General features: G+C 43.9%; 1 protein-coding gene across 1 annotated transcript in view; it reads left to right on the forward strand.

The window, feature by feature from the left end:
- The first annotated feature begins 24,602 nt into the window (after window positions 1-24,602).
- Window positions 24,603-24,782, forward strand: part of PAN2 (poly(A) specific ribonuclease subunit PAN2) — a 31,294-nt gene continuing 31,114 nt past the window's right edge. The window contains exon 1 of the mRNA XM_063293692.1: window positions 24,603-24,731. The gene's annotated coding sequence lies outside the window, so the exon portion shown is untranslated. The remainder of the gene's footprint in view (window positions 24,732-24,782) is intronic.

A 24,782-nucleotide genomic window follows, 5' to 3' on the forward strand; every position in this document is an offset into this window, starting at 1 on the left:
TATGTCAGCATGCCTTTCTTAAGCTATTGCTAAGTGTGCAGCTATTACTAAATTCCCCATAAAGTCAATCAAGGGCGCTAGTTAGAACTTAGCAACATCTCATGGCCAGCCCAAACATGATCTTCTTTGCTTCCTCTAGAAATCTGCACCAGCTAGACATCCCACACCACACCGTATTCCTCTTTAGTGTCTCAAATCACTCAGGAGCCTGTGTCTCTTTGGCAGTCCAAGACCATTTAAGTCCATCTTAGCTTGCTAGCCATTTTCTCTTTCTCCTTCTCTCCTACTCCAACTCCTTCCTGCCAGTTCCTTAGCCCATTTCAACTCCTAGTAAGAGATTCTTTGTGAGTGTGAAAAACTTTATCTGACGATTCTCTCAGCTGTTTCTCAGACCCAGATTATCGGTTAAATGTACAGTTTGTATGTCTGGGAAATCACATGACGGGATGGCAGACCATGTCTTCCTTCTCCATTCTTTCACATCTCCCCCCACACTTTTAGTGAAGGAGGGGTGTTCCCCAAGATTTCCATGGGACTCATTGATATCACTTTACAAATAGCAATCTCTGGGCCAGTTCTGTATCTAGACAGAAAACCAGCAACTTGATGGTGTTTCCCTGACTAGTGATAAACTACAAATTTGTATACTGTTAAGACATCAACAGGTGAGTTTACTGTTAGTCTTCCTTCTTTTTCAAACAAACTAGTGGTTCGGGGCTTAGGACTACATTGAATTCATAGCCACACAGATAACCTTGAGATTTTCCAATTTTTCAGATTTTTCAGATTTTCAGAGCATAGGTCTCATTTTGTATGATGCTGTATACTCTTTTTCTGAAGACAGAGAATTGGATGTTCCCCATCCTCAAATTCTTGGTTTAGGGTTAGCCCCACATCAGATCCATCAACATGTGGAACAAATGGGAAACTGTCATCTGGTCTTAACACAGAGTGACTAGCAGTTGTTAATTCTGGAAAGGCTTTTTGGCATTCGGGAATCCAGCAAACCTTGGAAGATTAATTATTCTTTGTTAAGCTTGTGATAGCAGACATTCATGGATGATTCCATCAGCTGACCAGCAAGCATTTTTTTCAGTCCTCAGGAGCAGGGAGGAAGCTTATACTGCAGAGCCAGCGGCATACCTATCCCTCCTAGTTTCTGCCCCTTCTGTGGCTATGGGTGGTGAAGGGAGAGAGATGTGAAAATCAAAACAGCCACAGACACTTCCTAGAGAGTTCCAGTTTTGGTATCCCCTGTGATGGACAGAAGATGGGGCACTTAACCCTCAGGAAGTCACAGGACATGGCAGGAGTTAGTTGAGTGCAGTGGGGAAAGTTAGTTTAATCCCACAGCACTCTGGGATTTTGGAAGGGCTAAAATAACCCCTTGGGGGATTATAATTGGCTGGGTCAATTATTTGGATTTTGGAATTTACACAACCCCAAATAACCTGCCCACCCTCTTAAGCACATCATGCAAACAGGACCACTGAGTGATTTGTATTCATTGTTCTTAAGCTTAGAATTGCTCTTGATAAGCTGGGGAGTGCAGAGGAGCACTGAGTCTGTGAGGCCTTTTAATAAAAAACAAAGCTTCCATTCAGCAACCCTGCACCAAGAAGTCCCATTTTCATTATATTATCATTGGGTTAGGTCTATCTGAATAGCACAATATTTAAGACTGCTTAAGTGGTTAACGTTTTTTGCAGCATTTTTCAAGCTTTTGTCTATAAGCGGCAAGATCTGAGGGCAGCACGTGCCCCTTGCATTTCTGCAACTATCTTAGGCCAATCAGGAAGTGAGGCCTTCTGTTTTCCTTAGCTCTGAAGCATGATACTGAAAGCTGATTTGCCCCTGCTTCTTTTTTCTCTTCCCCCAATAATTTGGTTTGTGTCTCTGCAGCTTCCATGGATCCCAATTTCATCAGCTCTCTGGCATACTGTTTCCACTGTCATTTCCATAGTACCTCTTTTGACTCTTCGTATTAACTTCCCCATCTCTATTTCTATTTGTCTGATAGGAGCATTAAAAGTACTGCACCATCCAGCCTCCTTTCTCTTTTGTAATGTGTTTTTTCTTATTCAGGTAAAAGCCCGACATTTTGCTTTGGGTTGATTCTTAATTTTTCCTCACTTTAGAAGTACTCTTTCCCTGCTTTGCTGAAGCACAGTGCACACGACTCCAGAGCGCCTCCAAAAGCTCATGCAAATGAGGGAGGCGGTGCCCCATTACTTGTAATGGTACTGAATTGATGGGCCTATTTTCAGCATGGATCACAGCAGAGCTATACGTTTTATTAATGTTTCAGTGTAGTAGATAGGCAAGGAAGAGGCTAATAAAGATCAGCTGGTAAGGAGCAATCCTATTAAAAACCCTTCTTCTACAAACTGCTCTTTAAGTTGGGAATGACAGCATTATTTATTATACGGCCCAGAGTCCCTCTTGTGGGGGGGAGATGGGCGGTGGCAAAATCTGAAAAGCAAATAAATAAATGCTTTTTTTTTGCACAGGTTGTAGGCTGCTCCAGTCAAAACTGGCTCTGAGAGGCATACAATTTCCCCTTAGTCAAGATGAAAACTGAACAAATAAAAATATACATACGATGCAAAATAATCAAAGAAATTACCTACATAAGACCTGAGAATAAAACACAGTCAGCAAAGCACGATTAACAGCCCCCAATTGCTTGCAGATCTTCCAGACCCCAGAATTGTTTAAATAGCCAGGTCTTAATAGGCTTCCAAAATGCCATTCAAATGTCCAAGGGAATGTGGGGATAGCGAGGGCTTGTTTCTGTGGCCCCTGCAGATGGGAATGCAGAAGGAGCATGCTGCACGTCATCTTATGAGTGGTAGATGTTGCAGGGAGAAAACAATCCTGCAGATATCCCAACCCTGAACCATGAAGGGCTGAAAGCTGACAGCCAGCACCTTGAATTGCACCTGGAATCCAACTGCTAACCAGTGCAAGTCCCACAGCAGTGGTGGAACATGGATTCAGCGAGGAGCACCACCGACTTCTGGAGCAGCTGGAGTTTCCCAGGGGTCTTCAAGGGCAGCCAATGTAGAACACACGGAGAGGTGACTAAAGCCTGAGTGATGTCAAACTCACTCATGATGTTGCGAGCATCCATGAAATAGTATTAAAACTTTCTGCCTTGCGTTTATGCTGTCCGAAAGTTATCTATGATAAATATTTTAGTTTGCTTTATGTGGCTTTGTTCTATCATTTTTCCGTTCTTATCATTTTCCCATGCTATCACTGTACGTGTCTTGCGCAAAAGATTGCAATCGCTCACTAAGTGGAAAACTAACGAACTTAAAACATTAATCAGTAAAAGTTTTTCTTCTGAATGTCCTGAGAAGTTTTAAAACTGATTTTTAAAATATTTAGGACTGGTTTTGGTAACAAGAAGCACGTGTACACAGACACATCCGTATATTTTGTATGTAGTTGTCTGTAAAATAAGATTAATTATGTAAATTTGTGGAGCCCAAATTAGCTTAAACCCAGAACTAGATCAAATTATTCCAGCATGTTTACAGTTTAGGAAATTTCTTGACTAGTGTTAGAGATAACTTACATTTTGTGATAAGCATTCAAAATGGGAAAATTAGACCTTTCTTTTTGTGTGAGTTTATTTATAATATGTCTAACATGCAAATTCCCAGAAAAAAAATAAGCATATCCATAAACACATAACTGAGGAAAGAACAATATGAAAAAAATAAAGGAAGCAGAATAATTTTCATAAAATTAGATAAATGTTTCATGATTAAGTGGAATGAATACAAGAATACAAGAGTACAAGAATCAAACACCACAAAGTAGGTGCTGCTATCTCATTCCTGCCTCTGATGTAGCCACTGTTTTATAGTAAGAAGTTGTGCAGTTTACATTTTGACAATAGTTACAGAATATCATTTTTTACATCCTCCCCCAATTTTTTACAAATGACTAAAACCAGAGAGCAGTACTGGATGCTACTGTTCAACAAACAAAGGTACTAGCCCTTCTGCCCACATATCTGGCAAACAACTGTCATGCATGGCTCATAAACAGCCCTAAACAGGGAAGGGAAATCCACACTCTATCCCCAAGCTGTGATTTAGAATAATTCAGGCAGGAATTTCCCATGATATTTGTCGCTGCATCTAAATCGGTAGGCAACTCACCGATTCAGCGCACCGTATGCCTATGTTAATATCAGCAAAAAGAAAACGTTGCAGGATGCTGGCTCCGGCCAGTCATGATAGTCATTCCCCCTTGCTTTCTCCTTCTCCTAACAGTGATTTTTCTATATCTCCTACTTTTTCTCCCTGTTTTTGGAAGAGATTGGGAGCAATAAGGTGATTAAACTTGTGCTCAAGCTTTGCTGATATCCTTTTTAAAGATACAGTAGTTTGTTATATTAAAGGCCAAACTGAAATACTTTGGCCACATAATGAGAAGACAGGACAGCCTGGAGAAGATGCTGATGCTAGGGAGAGTGGAGGGCAAAAGGAAGAGGGGCCGACCAAGGGCAAGGTGGATGGATGATATTCTGGAGGTGACGGACTCATCCCTGGGGCAGCTGGGGATGTTGATGACCAACAGGAAGCTCTGGCGTGGGCTGGTCCATGAAGTCACGAAGAGTCGGAAGCGACTAAACGAATAAACAACAACAGTTTGTTATTATTTGCCAAGCAAAAGGAAAAAACTACACACACACACACACATCTTATATATGTAAAGAAGTAGCACTGGATGTAATATTATCCAATTTAATTAGAGAAGGAGAAGGAGAAGGAGACTTTAAGCTAGTGTGGATGCAATCCAAACTTCTAAATAATCTTCTAAATATACCTGCACCTCTTGGAAGTTGAATGTTTGTTCAAAAAGAGAAAAATAGGGTGAGCATTATAGAGTATTAAATTGCCTGAAAATGTGTCTCCTTCCAGGCTGGTAGGACATAAAGACTTGCCTACCCATTTCCTTTGTCAAATCATTAATTTCTATGCCATTCAAAAGAATATATGCATCTATGAAAATTATTGAGTTAAATAATATCCCTTCAGATGGAAACCCCGATAGCACATGAACACATCATTTGAATGATTTTGCATCGTTAGCAATTGGTTGTACTCACCAATTTCTTCCCCCAAAAGGTATACAATTCTCCAATGCCTGCAAAACAATAACTTTGCTGAATTTCTCATACTATAAAATATTACATTTAGATGCCAAAATTGTCATCCAATCTTTTGTTTACTGGTTATTTCAATTCCTTATTCCATCCCTTCTTAAAATCTTGAACATCTAATTTAGTAGAGCTAGAAGGATTCTCAGATTTAAATAATAACAAAGCTGTGTTAAAACTTGAATTTCTCCACTGATTTCTATTGGTGGCTTTCAAAAATGTCTCTGGGACATTTTCAAATAAGCTTAATGACAAGTGGCATAACATAGAAGCATATATTTAAAAGTACAAGCTTTATTTTGAAAGAAAGACAGCTCATGATATAGGAAAGACCATCAAATCTCTCCTCCTTTTCCCAATTCTGAAGCGGAGGTTAGAACCAGTTATGCTCTTGGGCTAAGGTGTCTGTGTGTATAAAATGTTACATGGGGGCTCCCACACCACCACGTATCCTCCTCATTGGACTGAGCTCCATCTATTTCAAAACAAATAAGTGTCATGTTCACTGTTTCAATGTAGTTTATACATCGTAACGTTTCACATGCCGTGGCTCTGACGCGCGTTTCTGGTGGGGGGGAGCTGCTGTGAAACCTTGTACTCTGTATCTGTGTTCATTACAATGGAATATGTTTGGGTTATGTTCTCTGTTCAAGGACTTTTCCCGCAGACCATCAGAAACCGTTAGGAGCACCTGGGATTGTGGACTTGAGAAGATTCTATGGGGGGAGGGATTTCATTTGCACCGAGGGTTTTTAGTTTGAATTTGGCACGCTTTCATCATTCTCAGCTTTCTCTGTGATCCTGCATACTATTCTTTAATAAATCAGATATCTTTGAATTCCTGTTCATGAGTCAGTCACTGTCAGTGTTTTAGAATAGGCAACCATTACATAAAGCTGAGAATCCCCAAAGTTGTATCATTAGCTCCTACCAAGATCAGTTTCTTGCGAGGGAAAATAGTTAACGATGGCTGAGTCCAAGCTCACGACCGGAGGACTTGAGGAGATGGCTAGCTTGATGCCCGAGTCTATGGTCAAGAGCAGAGAACTGAACCTCACCCAGAACCTTCAGACTCCTGGGATGGATCGAGTTCCAATTCTGAGGTGGAGGAATCTAACAATGGGGAAGAGCCAGAGCAACCGGCCCCCAGCGAATTGCTCGCAGAGTTGATCACCTTGGATGAAGTAGGGGAACCCCAGCCAGGGACGTCGGGGGCGTCCTGGAAGTATCGGTTCCCACTAACCCCAGACAAAGAGTCTACTATGGTGTCAACAGAGAGAAAGCCGAACACGCGAGGGAGGGAGGACTCTCAAACCCCTGAAAGACTAAGAGTGATGGAGGCCAAAATAGAATCGATAGAGTACATACTAAGAAACCTGTCTCTGTCACTGGAGGGGCAGGGGAGGTGCGGAGGAGATCCCAGCTTCCCGCAACCAGCCCCCATCCTCCCGTCTGGACCACCGGCGGAGCGGGGCCGGAGACAGCTCCAGGATGAATCTCCACCTCGCAGGGCTCGATCACCAGTGTCCCCACCCCGAAGAGGGAAAGCTACTGTAACCTGGGGCCCAACCACTCAAGTGGCTGCCGATTCCACTCCAACTGGAGTGGGGGTGAGAGACTTTTCTGTCAAGTTTGATGGGGATCCAACAAAGTTATCTTTTTTTTTAACTAATGCTGAAAGTTATATGAGGCAGTTTGGAGCATACTTCCCTTCCAAAGAGGCTAAAATAACTTCCATTGCTACCAGGTTGAAGGGTCGAGTGGCTGACTGGTATGTTCAGTTAAGTGATGCTGACTCCCCTGCACTTGATTATTTTGATGATTTCATGTGGGTGTTAAAGCTGCATTTTGAGGTTCCTCTGGCCAAGGCAAGAGCTAAGAAGGCGCTGAAGGATCTTACCCAAGGCCAAATGTTCGTAGCTGATTACGCCCTAGAGTTTAAGGCTTTAGCTGGGAAAATCCCTGACTGGTCTCAGTCAACCCTAATAGAACAGTTTAAAGAGGGACTCAACCGGGACGTCCTACGGTGGGCATTGTGTAGAGACGACCCAGAGTCATTGTACGACTGGATCTGTCTGGCCGGCAAGACTGAGCACGCTCAGCATACCTTCATGCAAACTAGAAAATCTGAAAAACCACCTGCCACCATGAGGGGACCCCGAAGTGCTACGACTGCTACCCAGCCAAGCTATAGAGCTTGGGATGAGGAGAGAGATCGGCGCTACGCGAGGGGTCAGTGTCTCTGATGCGGAAAGGAGGGCCACCGAGCAGCTGATTGCCCAAAAGCCAAAGCTGGAGATCGAGCGGGGAAGCGGCCAGCCAAATTGCCCCCGCCTCACGGCGGATGACAGCAGCCAAGGGGACAGCTGACGCTGAGGAAGTAATCTACTTCTCGGGAGAGGCTGAAGACGACTCTAAGGAGCCAGTAGGAAACGCCAGCCACCTGCCATGAAGAGCGCCTGCGGGCAGGTGGAGGAGGATGGGTGCGAAGATACTATGGTGAGTGCTGACTGTCCCACTTTAGCAGTAAAAGTGAAATTGGGTTCCCGCACAAAAACTACAGAGATCTGGGCTTTAGTTGTCTCTGGGTGTTCCAGGTGTTTAATTCACCCTGATCTGGTTGCTGCTTTGGACCTGCCTAGCTTCCCCCTCCAGCAGCCTTTGATCTTCACACAGTTGGATGGTTCAATGGCGGGGGGGGGGGGGGAGAGGCCAGCAACCCATTTCACTGGAACTGTTGCAATGCAAATGGGCAGCCACCGTGAGACTTTGAAATTCATAGTAGCACCTGTTGGCAATCCCTTGGTAATTCTGGGGATCCCCTGGTTGACCTATCGAAGCCCCTACATAAACTGGGAGCACAGAACTGTGACTTTTAAAGATTGTTTTTACCAAGCTCCTACAGCGGAGAGAGTTGCACGTGCGGGGGTTGGAAGGGCAGCGATCGCCACACCGCACCCTAGCTTGGCACATTTAGAAGGCTTGCCTGATCAATACCAAGACTTTGCAGATGTATTTGGGGAGATGGAAGCAGATCAGCTACCCCCCCCCCCACCGGAAAACTGACTGTGCAATAGAGTTGGTCCCCAATGCTCAATTGCCCAAGCCTAAAATTTATCCGATGACTCAGAAGGAGCTTGAGGCATTACAGGAATTCATTGACAAAAATCTGTCAAGGGGATTTATTGAACCTGCTACTTCCCCAGTTGGGGCCCCTGTGCTATTCCGGGAAAAGAAAGATGGCACGCTTCGACTCTGTACGGACTATCGGGGGTTAAATTCCATCTCTATTGTCAACAAGTACCCTCTCCCGCTCATGAAGGACATGTTAGCTCATTTGTCAAAGAGCAAGATTTTCTCCAAGCTCGATCTTCGCGAAGCCTATTTCTGCATTCGTATAAGAGCTGGGGATGAGTGGAAAACTGCTTTTAATTGCCCACTAGGATTGTTTCAGCACAAAGTCCTCCCTTTTGGGTTAGCAGGGGCACCCAGAGTCTTCATGCAGCTGATTAATGAAGTTCTACATGATCATTTGTTTAAAGGGGTCCTGGTTTACTTAGATGATGTTCTCATTTACACTGAAACCGAGGAGGAACACGAACGCCTCCTCAAACAGGTGTTACGCAAACTTAGAGATGCCAAACTCTATGCCAAACTTTCCAAATGTGAATTTCACAAAACCCAACTTGACTATCTGGGCTATCGGGTGTCTGACAAGGGCATTGAAATGGACCCTGCAAAAATTCAGGCGATTCTAAGTTGGGAACGTCCCCACACCCGGAGGCAATTGCAAAGTTTCCTCGGGTTCAGTAATTATTACCACTAGTTTATCCAGGGGTTCGCTGAGATTGCCTTGCCTCTCACTGATTTACTCCGTACCAAGGGCTTGGGTGAGACACGCAAAGTAAAACACCCTGGGGCCATGCTGAATTGGACGCCTGAATGCCAGGCAGCATTTGAAAAGTTGAAAACCCTTTTCACTGCTGAGCCTATTCTACAGCACCCTGATCCTGAACGCCCCTTTGTGGTCCAAGTTGATGCTTCTGACTCCTCAGTTGGGGCTATTTTGTTACAGAGGGATTCTGAACACTTAAAACCCTGTGCTTATCTGTCCAGGAAATTTTCTGAAACCGAACGCCATTGGCATGTTTGGGAAAAGGAGGCGTTTGCTGTAAAAGCCTCTTTGGAAACCTGGCGTCACCTCCTTGAAAGCACTAAATGTCCTTTCGAGGTTTGGACCGATCACGGGAATTTGCAAGCCCTCCGCCCCCCCCCTGGCGTCTCAGCCCTAAACAAATTCACTGGGCTCAGTTTTTCAGTTGCTTTAACTTCCAGTTAAAATTTATCCCGGGAAAGAAAAACTTTCTGGCTGATGCTTTGTCACGTTTACCTCAGGACCTTGACCACATGGCAGATGTGGTTGGGACTGTTCTCACTGAACCACAACTGGGCTTAGTTGCTGTCACTCGGAGCCAGACCCATGCGCAGGCAACCCCGCCCCCAGCCCAGTCTGGGAAGCGGAAAGTGCAAGTTCCTTGCCAGTTACAGAAAGACTTTCTCCAGGCACTGAAATCTGACACTTGATTGCTAGCTAATAGAGACAATGTTTCTTTTGAAAACGGTCTGGCGTGGGTGGAACACCACCTTTATGTGCCTGAAACTTTAAGAGCTGATGTTTTGCAGTGTTCCCATGATGATAAACTTGCTGGACACTTTGGTTTTGTCAAAACCTTGCATTTGGTTCGTCGTCAATTTTGGTGGCCAACCTTAAGATGTAAAAGACTATGTTGCTTCCTGTCCTGTTTGTGCCATGTCAAAACGAAAGGGGGGGAAACCACAGAGGCTTCTACAGCCAGTGGCCAGCCCGTCCTGTCCCTGGGACGAGATTTCTATGGATTTTATTGTGGATTTTCCTCCCAGTCAGAAGAAAACTGTAATTTGGGTTGTAAAAGATTTTTTCTCCAAGCAAGCGCATTTCATTCCATGTGCATCCATCCCGTCAGCCCCACAATTGGCGCGCCTATTTCTCATCCACATCTACCATCTCCACAGTAGTCCCTCCCATTTGGTCAGTGACCGCAGAACATGGTTTACTTCCCAGTTTTGGAAATCATTTTTATAATTGATTGGCACCAAACAAGCACTATCCACATCGTCCCATCCTCAGACTGACGGTTCTACTGAGATTTTAAACTCCACTCTTGAACAGTTTCTAAGAGCATACATTAACTACCATCAGGACGATTGGGTGGACTTATTGCCTTTTGCTGAAGTTGTTTATAACAATGCTGTGCATCAAAGTACCAGACAAACCCCTTTTCGCGTGGTTTCTGGTCACAACTTTGTTCCCATCCCTGAACTGCCACAGCCCCCTTCCCAAACATGTTCTACATCTGATTTGACTGTTAAGCTGTCTAATTCCTGGCCGGTCATTCAACAAGCTTTGGCTGACGCCCAGGCTGCTTACAAATCTCAAGCTGATAAGCATCGCTCTTTACAACATGACTTCCAAGTTGGGGATCAGGTGTATCTATCTACTAAATTTATCAAATTACCTCAACCCTCTAAAAAACTTGCTCCCAAATTCATTGGTCCTTTTCCCATTGTTGGTCTTGTCAATCCAGTTACTGCCTCACAATTTGAAATGCTTGCACCCTGTTTTCCATTGCAGCTTGCTTAAGCCTGTGCACCACTCACCACGTTGGCACCCTCAACCTCCTCCTCCCGCTCCAATTATGATTGACGGCCAACAACACTTTGAAGTCAAGGACATTGTTGATTCTTGCAAGCTTCAAGGCACCCTTCAGTATCTGGTCCGATGGAAACACTTTCCTCATCCTGAATGGGTGTCTGCCCACCATGTTAATGCTCCTGATTTAGTTCGCCATTTCCACCTTGCTTACCCTTTGAAGCCTGCTGCTTAATGTGTTCTTTATTCTGGGGGGGGGGCAGTATGTCATGTTCACTGTTTCAATGTAGTTTATACATCGTAACGTTTCACATGCCATGGCTCTGATGCGCGTTTCTGTTTGGGAGGGAGTGAAACCTTGTACCAAGCTCTGTATCTGAATTCATTACAATGGAATGTGTTTGGGTTATGTTCTCTGTTCAAGGACTTTTCCTGCAGACCATCAGAAACCGTTAGGAGCACCTGGGATTGTGAACTTGAGAAGATTCTACGGGGGGGAGGGATTTCATTTACACCAAGGGTTTTTAGTTTGAATTTGGCGTGCTTTCATCATTCTCAGCTTTCTCTGTGATCCTGCATACTATTCTTTAATAAATCAAATATATTTGAATTCCTGTTCATGAGTCTGACAGTGTTTAGAATAGGCAACCATTACAATAAGGAACTTCTTTATTCCCTTCCCCACTTCATAAAGGATGAATAGATCCTCTTTACTTTATGACCCCTCCTCCCCCGTTTCTGATCAGATAAGCACGCAACAGCAGTTCCTTTTTCTAAAAAAAATGAGATCATGGGAGCAGCTTATGAAAGCACCTGCTAGAAAAATACACAGCTGAGATAATAATTAGAAGATAAGTACTTTGTACATGTGTCTATGTCTTGTAAATAATCTTTTGAAGGATTTGCATGACCTTATTATTTAGCTATTCTCTTTTTTCTTTTTAAAAAGTTTTGGGGAGGGTAAAAAAAAATAAAGGAAGAAAACGCATGACAGAATGTAGGTGATTCAAAAAGGAAATGTAGTTTGAAACCACCACCCCCATCCACAGTCTACGAATGTGACAACATAAGCTTCGTCTTGAAATACCCATAGTTCCATATAGTACACCTGAAAATCAGGATGTAATGAAAAATGAAATTGAAGAAGGTGGGATGAAGATTCCAAATGCAATGATAGCACAAGGAGATCCCATAGATGCAAAGAGGTTGTCCTATATCTATTGACTTGACCAAGTAATTTTTATGTCCAAGCTTCAAAAATGACTTAGAAGGCATGCTTATGTGAGCACAGCCCTTTCTGCTGTTTATTAAAGGAGCCCCTCTTTCGTCAGCCTTCCACATTAGTCTGAAACAAAGGTGCTGCTCCTTAAAGCAACAGACTTTTTAAAGCAGCAGCATCTTAGTTTCAGGTTCAGTGGGAAACCTAAAAAAAAGTGAGGCTCTTTTTCATTAAAAACACGGACGTCTTGTACTGAAATAAGATCTGAAGACCTTCTTCTGAGTCATGCAGAGCCCCATTTGGTATATTTTGGGACTACTGACTTTTCCTTAAAGAGTTTTGGAAGACAATTCTTCCAAAAGAAAACAAAATATATCAGAATTACACAGAGTACAGTTCTAGAAATCCCACCTCAAAATGGATACTGTGGGAGCAGAAAAACAGCACCTAAATAACTCCTTGCAAAATGATCACTTGATTGAAGAACTTTTAACTAAAATGTCGGAAGTATTAAGCAAAGTGATAGTCATGTGGGAGGATGGGATATAGCACTCATTGTGAAGAAAATTAATACAAGAAACTCTTTCTGCTTTTCCCCAAATAGCCTTTTTTTTTTTTTGGACTGGCAGGCATATTTAGAATTGTTATAGATACTCTCGCAAAGTGCAAAGCGCAAAGCACAAAGGGAGAAGGAATAGCTACATTCATTGATTGGATACCTCAGTGAGTGTGTGTCATGTTCACCATTCCGGTGTGTGTCTACATCGTAAGGGTTCGCTTGCCAGGGTGCTGATACGTGTCCGGGCTGGGAGGGTGCTGCTGAGAGCCTTGTACAGGAGACATGCTGGACTGTGCCAGGGAGGAATGTGTTTAGGCTATCTCTGAAATGTCAAGGTCTTTTTGCCCATTGATCAGCAGAGCCCGTTAGGAGCACCTGGGAATGTGGGGTGAACTGTATGTGAGGGAGGGGGTGGGTTGCTGTTTGCAAAGACGCTATTTAGTTTGAGTTTAGGCGCGCTTTTCTCATTCTCAGCTTTTTACCTGTTTGCAGTCTTTTCTAAATAAACCCAGAACCTGAATTCCCATTTTGAGTCTGAGAGTTTTATTCAGAGTAAGGCAATCATCACATAAAGCTGAGAATCATTTTTTCAAACCAACCTTGCTACTCTTTACCGGAAAATTTTCTTGTGAAAGGGAAATTAGCGATGGCTGAAGGGGGAAAGGATCCCACGGAGTTCAAGGAGCAGCCGGAACAACTCCCTGAGTCGACGTTCCCGAGCAGGGACCCAAGCCCTGTCCCAGCCCAAGCAACACCTCAGTCGGGGGACTCCTACTCTACCGCGGGATTGAAGAAACCCCCGCCAGACGATGTGGCAGGACAGGAACAATTTTTATGGGATGCCCTGGTGGACCCCCGACCCGGCACGTCCCGCTCCACATGGAAACTCCACTGGCCTGACACTCCGAGGGGGATGCACCCAGATATATCAGGGAGCCCACCGCCAGAGGGTCCAGCGCTGGAGGACTCCGCTACACCTGACAGAATTAGGGTCCTGGAATCCAAGATCAAATCCATGGAACACGTCTTGCGTTCTATGTCGGCTGCCTTTGGGGACCTAGTAAGAATTGTCTGAGGTCCCAGGGCAATGAGGCCACTGAGCCTCCCGCCTTTCCTCTCACAGGCTACTGGAGGAGGAACCCCACCACGAGACTTTCCATCGGGTCCGCGTGGATCCACTCCCATAGGGGTGGCCCTGAGACAGCAATCTGGTGGGGTCCTGCAGGTTGGGGGAACCCCCTGGGACTTCCCGGTGAAGTTTGATGGTGACCCCGCTAACCTGTCCTTCTTTCTCACCAATGCCGCCAGTTTCATGAGACAGCATGGCCACCTCTTTCCTTCGGAAGAAGAGAAGATAGCTGCAGTGGCCATGAAATTAAAAGGCAGGGCTGCTGACTGGTATGTCCAACTGTTGGAGATTGGGGCGCCAGCCCTGGCCACATTCGATGCCTTTTTGGCTGTGCTGAAGCGCTACTTTGAAGATCCCTTGGCTAAAGAAAGGGCTAAGGACGCTCTTAAAGAACTGGTTCAGGGGCAGAAGCCTGTGGCTGACTATGCACTTGAATTCAAGGTTTTGGCAGGTAAAGTTCCTGAATGGTCCGAGGCCACCTTGATTGATCGCTTTAAGGATGGACTCAATCGCGAAGTCTTGTGCTGGGCACTGGGCCGGGATGATCCCAACTCATTACATGATTGGATTTGCCTCGCTGGTAAAGCAGAACATGCCCATCGCACTTTTATGATGGCCACCAAAGAAGACAAGCCTGTCACCACTACCCGAGCTCCGGTTCTTCCGTCGACCTCTAGATGGGATGCAGAGAAGCAATGCCGCTTTGTCCGTGGGCAATGCATCACCTGTGGAAAACTGGGTCACCGCGCTGTCAACTGCCCCAAAGCTAAGGCACCGGATCGTTCCGCGAAAGTGCCTCAAAAAACAACCAAGAAACCGATCAACCCTCCTCGTCGGTTGATGGGGGCGCTGGCTACTGCGGATGACGATGATATCTACATCCCGGGAGAAGAATTAGAGGCTTTGGAACAGCTGGCAGGAAACGATTTCCACCTGTCTTAACTGGCGCCACGGGGCAGGTGGTTCGATCCGGGCGCAACTCTAACATGGTGAGTGCTGATTGCCCTATCCTCGCTGTCAAAATTGAATTGGGATTTCAATCCAAATCCCTCGAGGTCTGGGCTTTATTGGACTCAGGCTGTTCTCGATGTTTAATCCATCCTGACTTAGTCAAGGCATTGGATTTACCCTGCTTCCCTCTCCCAAAGCCACTGCTTTTTCAACAGCTGGATGGCTCCACAGCGGGGGGGGGGGCTGCTACCCAGTTTACTGGGGAAGTCGCTTTGCGTATGGGGTCCCATTTCGAACTCATTCTGTTCATCGTGACCCCGGTGGGGAATCCTTTGGTTGTGTTAGGGATTCCCTGGTTCACCTCACATAATCCCTATGTCAATTGGCGGTCCCGCTCCATTACCTTTGAGGATGGCTTCTATCAAGCTCCCCTTCTGGGGCGTGCCATGCCTCCGACGGCAGGGCAAGCAGAGGTTGTAGATTCTCTGCCTTCCCCATCCCCCTTGGAAGGTCTTCCAGCCATGTACCCGGACTTTGCTGACATTTTTGGGGAGGAGGAGGCCGACCGGTTATACCCCCCCCCCCCATCGCAAGACAGACTGTTCCATTGAACTTCTTCTGGACGTCCCCTTGCCGAAGCCAAAGATTTACCCTATGACTAAGAAAGAACTTGCCACTTTGCGGGAGTTCATTGACAAGAACCTGGCTCGTGGCTTCATTGAGCCGGCAAACTCGCCGGTCGGGGCTCCCGTTTTGTTTAGGGAGAAGAAGGATGGCAGCCTGAGACTCTGCACGGACTACTGCGGATTAAATTCCGCCTCACTTTCAAACAAGTACCCTCTGCCTCTCGTCAAAGACATGCTCGCACATCTGTCCACTGGCAGGGTTTTCTCAAAGTTGGATCTCCGCGAAGCCTACTACCGCATTCGCAATCGGGAGGGGGATGAATGGAAAACGGCTTTTAATTGCCCATTGGGGTCTTTCCAGTATAAGGTTCTCCCTTTTGGTCTGGCAGGGGCACCGGGTGTATTTATGCAGCTGATCAATGAAATTTTGCATGACCACTTGTTTAAGGGGGTATTGGTGTATTTGGATGATGTACTCATTTATACTAAGTCCTTAAAAGAGCACGAACGACTTCTTAAACAGGTTCTTACCAAGCTTAGGAATGCCAAGCTTTATGCTAAGCTTTCTAAATGTGAGTTCCATAAGTCTCGCTTGGATTACCTTGGTTACAGGATTTCCGATAAGGGCAATGAAATGGATCCTGTTAAGATTCAGGCAGTGCTTACTTGGGAACGACCCAGAACCCAGCGCCAACTTCAAAGTTTCCTCGGGTTTGCCAATTTTTACAGATCCTTTGTCAGGGGGTTCGCTGAAATTACCCTGCCCCTAACTGATTTGTTACGGACTAAGGGGGTGGGGGAGACCCGCAAAGTTAAGAACCCGGGGGCCGTGCTCAATTGGACTCCTGCATGTCAGGCTGCTTTTGATCGGCTGAAGGCTCTTTTTACTGAAGAGCCCATCCTCTCCCACCCTGACCCTGACCTTCCTTTCGTCGTTCAGGTTGATGCCTCTGATTTTTCAATTGGAGCTATTTTGTTGCAGAAAGCTTCTGCTGGGCTTTTGAAGCCCTGTGCGTATCTGTCTTGCAAATTTTCCGAAACGGAGAGATGCTGGCATGTTTGGGAAAAGGAGGCTTTTGATGTTAAAGCTGCCTTGGAGGCTTGGAGGCATCTGTTAGAAGGTGCTTCTTCCCCTTTTGAGGTTTGGATGGATCACTGCAACCTCGAGGCGCTCCGTACACCCAGGCGCCTCAGCCCAAAGCAGATTCGATGGGTTCAATTTTTCAGCCGTTTTAACTTCCAACTTAAATTTATACCTGGCAAGAAGAATTTTCTGGCTGATGCCCTTTCCAGATTGCCACAAGATGAGAGCCCGGTCTCCGATGTGATTGGCACTGTCCTATCGGGGCCGCAACTGGGTTTGGTGGCTGTCACGCGTAGCAGTGCTCGGGGCCAGCCCCCGCCTCCTTCCTCGCCGGTTCGCAAGCCGCCTCCATTGTCCGCTGCACTGCGCTCTACTTTTGTATCTGCGCTGCGTTCTGATCCCTGGCTGCTTGCTAATCCTGACAAGGTGTCCATTGAGCACGACCTCGCTTGGGTTAAGGGGCGTTTATATGTACCTCACTCTCAACGTCCGGTGTGTGTCTACATCGTAAGGGTTCGCTTGCCAAGGTGCTGATACGTGTCCGGGCTGGGAGGGTGCTGCTGAGAGCCTTGTACAGGAGACGTGCTGGACTGTGCCAGGGAGGAATGTGTTTAGGCTATCTCTGAAATGTCAAGGTCTTTTTGCCCGTTGATCAGCAGAGCTCGTTAGGAGCACCTGGGAATGTGGGGTGAACTGTATGTGAGGGAGGGGGTGGGTTGCTGTTTGCAAAGACGCTATTTAGTTTGAGTTTAGGCGCGCTTTTCTCATTCTCAGCTTTTTACCTGTTTGCAGTCTTTTCTAAATAAACCCAGAACCTGAATTCCCATTTTGAGTCTGAGAGTTTTATTTAGAGTAAGGCAATCATCACAGTGTGGCTGGCTACAAAATTCCTTTTACCAGAAGGTATATTGGTGAAGTTGTTTTTGGTCAGTCCCTCTTGCCCTTCACAATGTTCTTTATTACTGTAACTAACTTTCATTGTTTTCTGTATAGATAAGCACATTTCAAAGCAAAGCTCTAGCCTGCAGCCACCCATCATTTTTGTCTTTGAAGAATCAATGACCAAATAATATCAAATAGACTTTGAGGACAATTCTTAAATATGACAGTTATCCAAGTTTCTGTCAATCCAATGATTTCTTCATTGCTAATACAGTCTTCAAACAATCAAAATGATGCCTATATACATGGATATCACCAGATGGAGTACACAGAAGTTAAACTGACTATATTATTTATACCAGGAGGTAGAAACGCTCAGCTATAACTGATGGTGAAACAGATCACAAAGTGCTCATGTATGAATTTCAGGTCAAGCTAAAGCAGGAAAACAAAACCAAGCAGTTTCCACAATATGATCTTGAACATCTACCCACCATTTCCAAGGAGAATATCAGGAAATATCAGGAATCTCAGGGCTTCGGGGGAAGAAATGGTGGACTGAAGACAGTTGCTCCTCACGAGGAGACCATAAGATGGTGGTCTCCAGTGGGTTTAGAGCTCTGCAAGATGAAGGAATAGCCATCTTGTTCAAACTGCGATCAGCACCTTTGAAAGGACACTAAGTTTGCATATTTCCTTTCTAATCTCTTTTGGAAATTGCTTGTAAACTGCTTTTCAGCTATTAGGAACCTTTGGATCAATACGTTTTACAACACAAGGTGAGTTTTCTTCAATCTTTAATGAAAGAATTTTTAAATACAAGTTTAAAAAGGTAAAGGTTTCCCTTGACGTAAAGTCCAGTCGAATCCGACTCTAGGGGGCGGTGCTCATCTCCGTTTCAAAGCCTTGGAGCCGGCGTTGTCATAGACACTTCCGGGTCATGTGGCCAGCATGACGACTCGGAACGCCGTTACCTTCCCGCCGAAGCGGTACCTATTGATCTACTCACATTTGCATGTTTTCGAACTGCTAGGTGAGCAGGAGCTGGGATTAACAACGGGAGCTCACCCCGCCGCGCGGTTTCGAACCGCCGACCTTCCGATCGACAGCTCAGCGGTTTAACCCGCAGCGCCACCGCGTCCCTCTAAATACAAGTTTAAGAACTTAAAAAAAAATTTTTTTTAGAATAACAGCAAAAGGGTGATTAAAACTTTGATTTTAGAAAGCTACAACTGGACTAAGGGTCCAGATAAATTTGAAATAAGATTTTGGAATTAATTATAAAGAATCCTTTCCATGGGAAAATGCTTTAGTTCTGAATTATAAATAAATAAATAAATAAATAAAGACTTTAAAAATTGAACATTAGGGAGAACTAGAAGGAATTAAAGATTATAATTAAAGAACAATCAAACTCAACTTAAAATTGCAGAATGAAGCAAAATATTTTAACATTGGACATATTGAAGGATATTTTTGAACAATGGACCCAGAAGTTAATTTTAAAAGTGTGTGTCTCTATAGATAGACTGTTCTAAAAGATGTTTAGAATGTGAAAGAGGAACAAGTTCTACCTGACAAGATCAAGACTGACTTGAAAGTGGATTTAAAAATGACAGGCTACAAGAATGACATGGAAAAAGATGTTACACTGGACATACAAAAGAAGCCTGCTGATGTCTTAATAATTAAAAGATATACAAATAACAAATCAAGAGAGTGACCTGGATAATTTTCCTATACTGGATTTACAAAAGAGACTTGTTAAAGCTTTGAAGAATTTTGTGAGAAGGGACAAAGAAAAAATGAAAAGAAATCAAGTTCTGCAACATTATTTGAAGGGACTAAAGATCAAGCAAAAGGAAGTAATATAAAGTTCATGTATTTGATCAAGACTAAAATAGATATATTGTTATCTCTGGTAACCCTTAATGGGCTTTTGTTGACAACTGGGGTTTTATGGATTTGTTTATAGATAAGAGATGGGATATGGGAAGAAGAGATCATTTGTTGTATTTTAAGAGAAGGTCATAAGTTACTAAAATTATTTATACTTGTGATGAAGGTGGGAAATCACTTCTTTATATATTTCTTTTCTTTTTCTTTACTATATTCTTTTCTTTTCTCTTTTTCTTTTTTCTTTCTTTTCTGCACTTCTGCTTTTTCTGTCTATTCTTTTATTTTTTTCAGTTTGTATTAGTTTTCACTGTTGTGATTATAATTACTATTAAAAAAAGGAAATATCAGGAATCTGTTCTGAACCTCACTGACAGAGAACCAAACAAACTGTGGAATGAACTTAAAGAAGTTGTTAAGAATGAATGTGAAAAGAAACTGCCAAAAATGATGAAAGAGAGGAAAGCAAACTGGATGTCAGAACAATTTGGTAGAAATTGCCAAGAAGAGAATAGAAGCAAAAGCCAAAAAAGAAAAAAAACCAGGAAGGCATTTAACAAAGTGTTTCAGAGATCTGTTAGAAGACACAAGAAGCAATATTACAACTACATACAGTATGTAAAAACAACAAAATGAAAACAGACACAGAAAAGCCAGGAAATTCTTCCAAAAGATCTCTGAATTCAGAAGGAAGTTCCAACCTCCAATTGGTTATCTTAAAGAATGCCAATGGGCAGGGAGCAGCTGATTCAAAGAAGATCAAACAGAGATGTAAGGAATACACTGAAATTCTGCAGAGATGTCAACATCCAAGATAGCTTAGAAGATATTCCTTATTTACAAGAACTTCTAGTATTTGAAGATAAAGTCAGAACAGCACTCTGGTCATTACCAAATTGGAAGGCTACAGGAATTGATGGAATAGCTACAGAAACATGGCATGGAACAGAAGAATAATCAATAAAGGTTTGAATCAAACTATACCAGCGAATCTGGAGAATGACATTGTGACTAACAGATTGGAAACAGTCAGTCTACACACCAATACCAAAGAAAGGAGATTTAATAGAGTGTGCAATAGCCTTAATTTCACAAAATCATGCTTAGGATTGTCCAACACAGAATAGAACCTTACATTGAAAGGGGAATTCCAGATGTTCAAGCTGGTTTTAAAAATGCTGAAGAACAAGAGACATTATTGCTGATGCACTCTAGATCATTGAGAAACCAAAGAATACCAAAAAGAAGTCAATGTGTGCTTTATTGACTATAAAAAGTCTTTTGTTGTATTAACCATGTCAAACCGTGGAATATTCTTAGGAAAATGGGGATCCCAGAACATCTCATTGTCCTCATCTGAAACCTATACACAGGACAAGAAGCCACAGACTGGCTCCAGTTCAGCAAAGAAGTGAGACAAGGCTGTACATTCTTTCCTTATTTATTTAAACCTATATGCTGAATATATATTAAGGGAGGATAGATTGGAAGATGAGTGTGGTTTTAAAACTGAAGGAAGAAATTTCAGTAACCTGAGCTATGCTGATAACACTATTCTGATAATAATTCTGATACTGCAAATGTTCTGGAAGCTCTAGTAATGGGAGTCAAGGAGCACAGTGAAGAAATGGAACTAAGATTAAAGAAAACCAAACTAAAACAACAGGTACAGCAACCAGCCTTAGAGCAGAAAAAGAAGTTACTGGTGGATAGCTTATACCTTTTAAGATTGGCTATCAACAATAGTCAATGACTATTATTAATATTAATATTAATAATTCTTATTATATTGTTTTCTTAGTTTATTATTATTAATAATAATGATAGTAGTAAATAATATTAATATAAAGAGAGCCAGTTTGGTGTAGTTAAGGCATCAGGCTAGAAACCAGGAGACCCTGAGTTCTAGCCCCACCTTGGGCACAAAGCCAGCTGGGTGACCTTGGGCCTGTCACTTTCTCTCAGCCCTGGGAAGCAGGCAATGACAAAACACTTCTGAAATCTTGCCAAGAGAACTGCAGGGACTTGTCCAGGCAGTTGCCAAGAATCTAGGCTGACCATATTTCCTTGAGACAAAAAAAGGACATTGGGATGGCAAAACAGGATGGGGTTAAACTTACGTAGTAGTCCATATTTATGAAAAAGACGATAAAAAAAGTTATCAACAGTAAACTGGGAAGGTGCAGGAGGGGGAGGTGCAGCAATGGTTGGGTCCGGAGAGGCTGGTGCAGGGGTGGCGTTGGGCGGAGAGGTTGCAGGAGGGCTGTGAGCTCAGACGGAGGAGAGGAACAAGGCAGCAGGAGGCTGGAGAAGGGCAGGAGGGCTGAGGGCGGTGGCAAGCTGGGACGAGAGGACAGGAACCTGTTCCTCTCTGGCGCACCCTTTTATTTTATTTTCTCCCCGCCGTTTTGGCCTGAGAGCCAATCGGCTTCTTTCCTGCTGGGAGCACTCTTCTGACCGTCTTCCACTGCACTGATTGGCGGCAGCGACTCTTGCTCACCGCCAATCAGCTGTTCCTGCAGTTCCTGCTCTGGGTTTCCCGCTGGATTGAGTACTACTGCCAAGTCAGCCTCCTTTTCAATTTCAATTTCCATTTTTTCCCGCTTTTCCCAATAATGGCTCCAACGTTTTTAAAAAACGGGACAAAATTGATATTTATATTAAAACAATGGGATAGTTGGGAAATGTTAAAAGAAAGGGACTGTCCCGTTCAAAACGGGACGTATGGTCAGCCTATGAGAATCGGACACAATTGAACGGCAGAAAAAAAGATCAACAATAAAAGAACTAGCAGTCAGGAAATATGCTGCAGACTAGCGTTTGTTAGGATAACAATATAGGCATTGGAAAAGATATTCAGATGCCATGATGTGTCTATACACAAAGATCAGAATCAGGCAGGCAGTGGTTTTCCCTGTGACACTTTATGGAAATGAAAATTGGACTTTGAAGAAGCAGGATAGAAAGAGTAGTGATACTTTTGAGCTTTCATATTGGAGAATACTCTTGAGAATACCATGGACAGCCAAAAAAACAAACAAATGGCTCATATAACAAATCAATCTAGAGTTCTCACATGAGACACAAATGACCAGGCTCAAGCTATCATATTTTGGATACATTATGTGATGACCCAGCTCTCTTGAGAAATCCATAATTCTGAGAAAGGTGGAAGGAAAGAATAAGTTGACCAGCAGCAAGGCAGATGTATTTGATTACATATATGATGGGTGCACTGTTGGGAAACCTAAAGGACTGGGTTGGGGATAGATCTTCCTTGAGAAGGTCTATCTACATGGTTGCTAAGAGTCACTACTAACTTCCCAGCACTCACTCACTCACTCACTCACTCACTCACTCACTCAGTTTATGGGGTCTATGTAAGCCCCAGAGTCATTTCTTGGAAATTAAGATCATCCTGGAGGTTGGCATTCTAATTCACAGCATGCCAGGTTCCTGTGTATTTCTTCAAAGAAATTAAAATAATCAAAGTCAAGTGGGGCAGGTAGGCAGCCACTGAGCACAAAAGAATTGTCTGTAGGCATGTTGGAGCAAAAAGGACTCCATGGTGCCTATCTCTTTAACAGAACATGAAGTAACCCAGTGAAACTGATTCAGAATTTATTTAGGAGAACAGTGATAGCTATACTTTATACAATATACAACTGATTCATGGCATTCACTGCCACAGGATATAGTGGGTGGTTGCTAATATTTTAAAAGCCCCTAAAGCAGCCTTTCTCAAGCTTTTGACCCTGAAGGAACCCTTGAAATATTTTTTAGGCCTCAAGGAACCGCTGCATATTCAGGCTCAAATATAGGCCACACAAAATTATTATATTCATTTCATGTGTAGGCCTGTATATATGCATACTTAAACTAAAAATAAAGAATGAAACTTACCTCTTTAATGTGAAATTGCCCAAATTTGTGATAATTTTTAAAATAAATTATGATCTCCCAGGGAACCCCTAGTGCCCGCTCGTGGAACCCTAGGGTTCCTTCCAGGGAACCCTGGTTGGGAAACCCTGCCCTAAAGGATGGATCCATATGAACAGCTTGTCCCAGTAAGAATACAGGTGATCAACCATTTATTGAGGGCAGGAATGCATGATGTTTGTTTGTTTGTTTATTTATCAAATTTTATCACCACCCATCTCCCCACCCCAAGGAGGGACTCTGGGCGGTTTACAAAAAACAAAATTTAAAATACAATACCACCATAAATACAATAAATATAACTATAAATATGAATATAAATAGATAAAAGATATAAAATATAGTAGAATCCAGATGGCTAAGCTTATACCTCAATCAGTGAGTATCAAGGGCCATTCTAAAGCACCAGCCATCCCCACAATTGACTATTCCTCTCCCTGCTCCAGACATACTGACACAACCAGGTTTTTAATTTTTGTGGAAGTCCAGGAGTGAGGGGGCTTGTCTCACCTCTGGGGGAAGAATGTTCCAGAGGGCGGGAGCTACTGCAGAGAAAGCCTGCCTCCTGGACCCCGCCAGATGGAATTCTCTTACAGACAGGGTCTGTAGCATGTCCTCTCTGCATGACCGGGTGGGACGGGTTGATGCAGAAATGCTCTAAAAGGGAATTAGTCTTTCATGGAGTATTTCTCATGGAGAAAATCTATTAAATATAATAGCTCACTTCTCAGAGGCCTCTGACCAGGAGCTGCCCTTTATAGAGCTCAAGTTTCCAGATGTAACTGATTGTATGTTACAAACAGATGAAATTGTCTAGATGGAGCTTTGGAAGAATCAAGGAAGGGCTTTCGTAGCTCTTTCCTAACCTCCTCCAGGTATTTCTAATGGAGACACGTGCTTTTGTGTAGCCAAGCCACATTTTCCAAACAGATCTTGGAAATTTTCCATTCTTCCTTGCATCGTCACAGAAAAGGAAGCTGCAGCGTCTGAATGTGGGTACAGTATTGCGCTGATTCAGTAATATAGGAAAGTACAGGACACCTGTTTGATTGTCCGTGAGATTAAAAATACAGTTAAAAAATCCGATGATTGTTCCCGCCGAGTGGAAAAAGTTTTCTGACACTAGCTGTCTCACTGCTTTGTATGGGCGGCGCTCCCTTGTTACTCCTACGTGCCCGAAAAATGGAAATAAAAAGGATGCAACTCCCACAAAACAATCCCACTCCTGGCGTGGGGGAGCCATTTCTCTACAATTGGCTGACTCATAACCGTGACGACAGCTTTTTTTTTTGCTTTGTCTTGTCCCTTTTGAATTTCCGTCCTTCCCCCTTACGCAGCGTGGAAAGAGCGTCTCACACGTTAAACAGCTGCACGACGTCTTTGCTGATTGGATTCTCTCCCACGAGGCCTCTGGTGATTGGCCGAGGCGTGCAGACGCTTTCTTCCACGGCTCGCTTGAGAGGTGGACGCGGAAGAAGAGATGAGAACGGTTTGGGTTGCTATAGCTGCGGCGAAGAGGGCGGAGGAGGTGGGGAACCGGAAACGGCCGAGGGAAGCGAACCCGGAGAGCAGAGCATTGTGGGTAACCCTTTTCCCCTTTTCGGGAACGGAGTTTGTATCGTTGCACGA

The sequence above is a fragment of the Candoia aspera genome, chromosome 2 (genome assembly GCF_035149785.1).
Source record: "Candoia aspera isolate rCanAsp1 chromosome 2, rCanAsp1.hap2, whole genome shotgun sequence".
Taxonomy (NCBI): Eukaryota; Metazoa; Chordata; class Lepidosauria; order Squamata; family Boidae; genus Candoia; species Candoia aspera.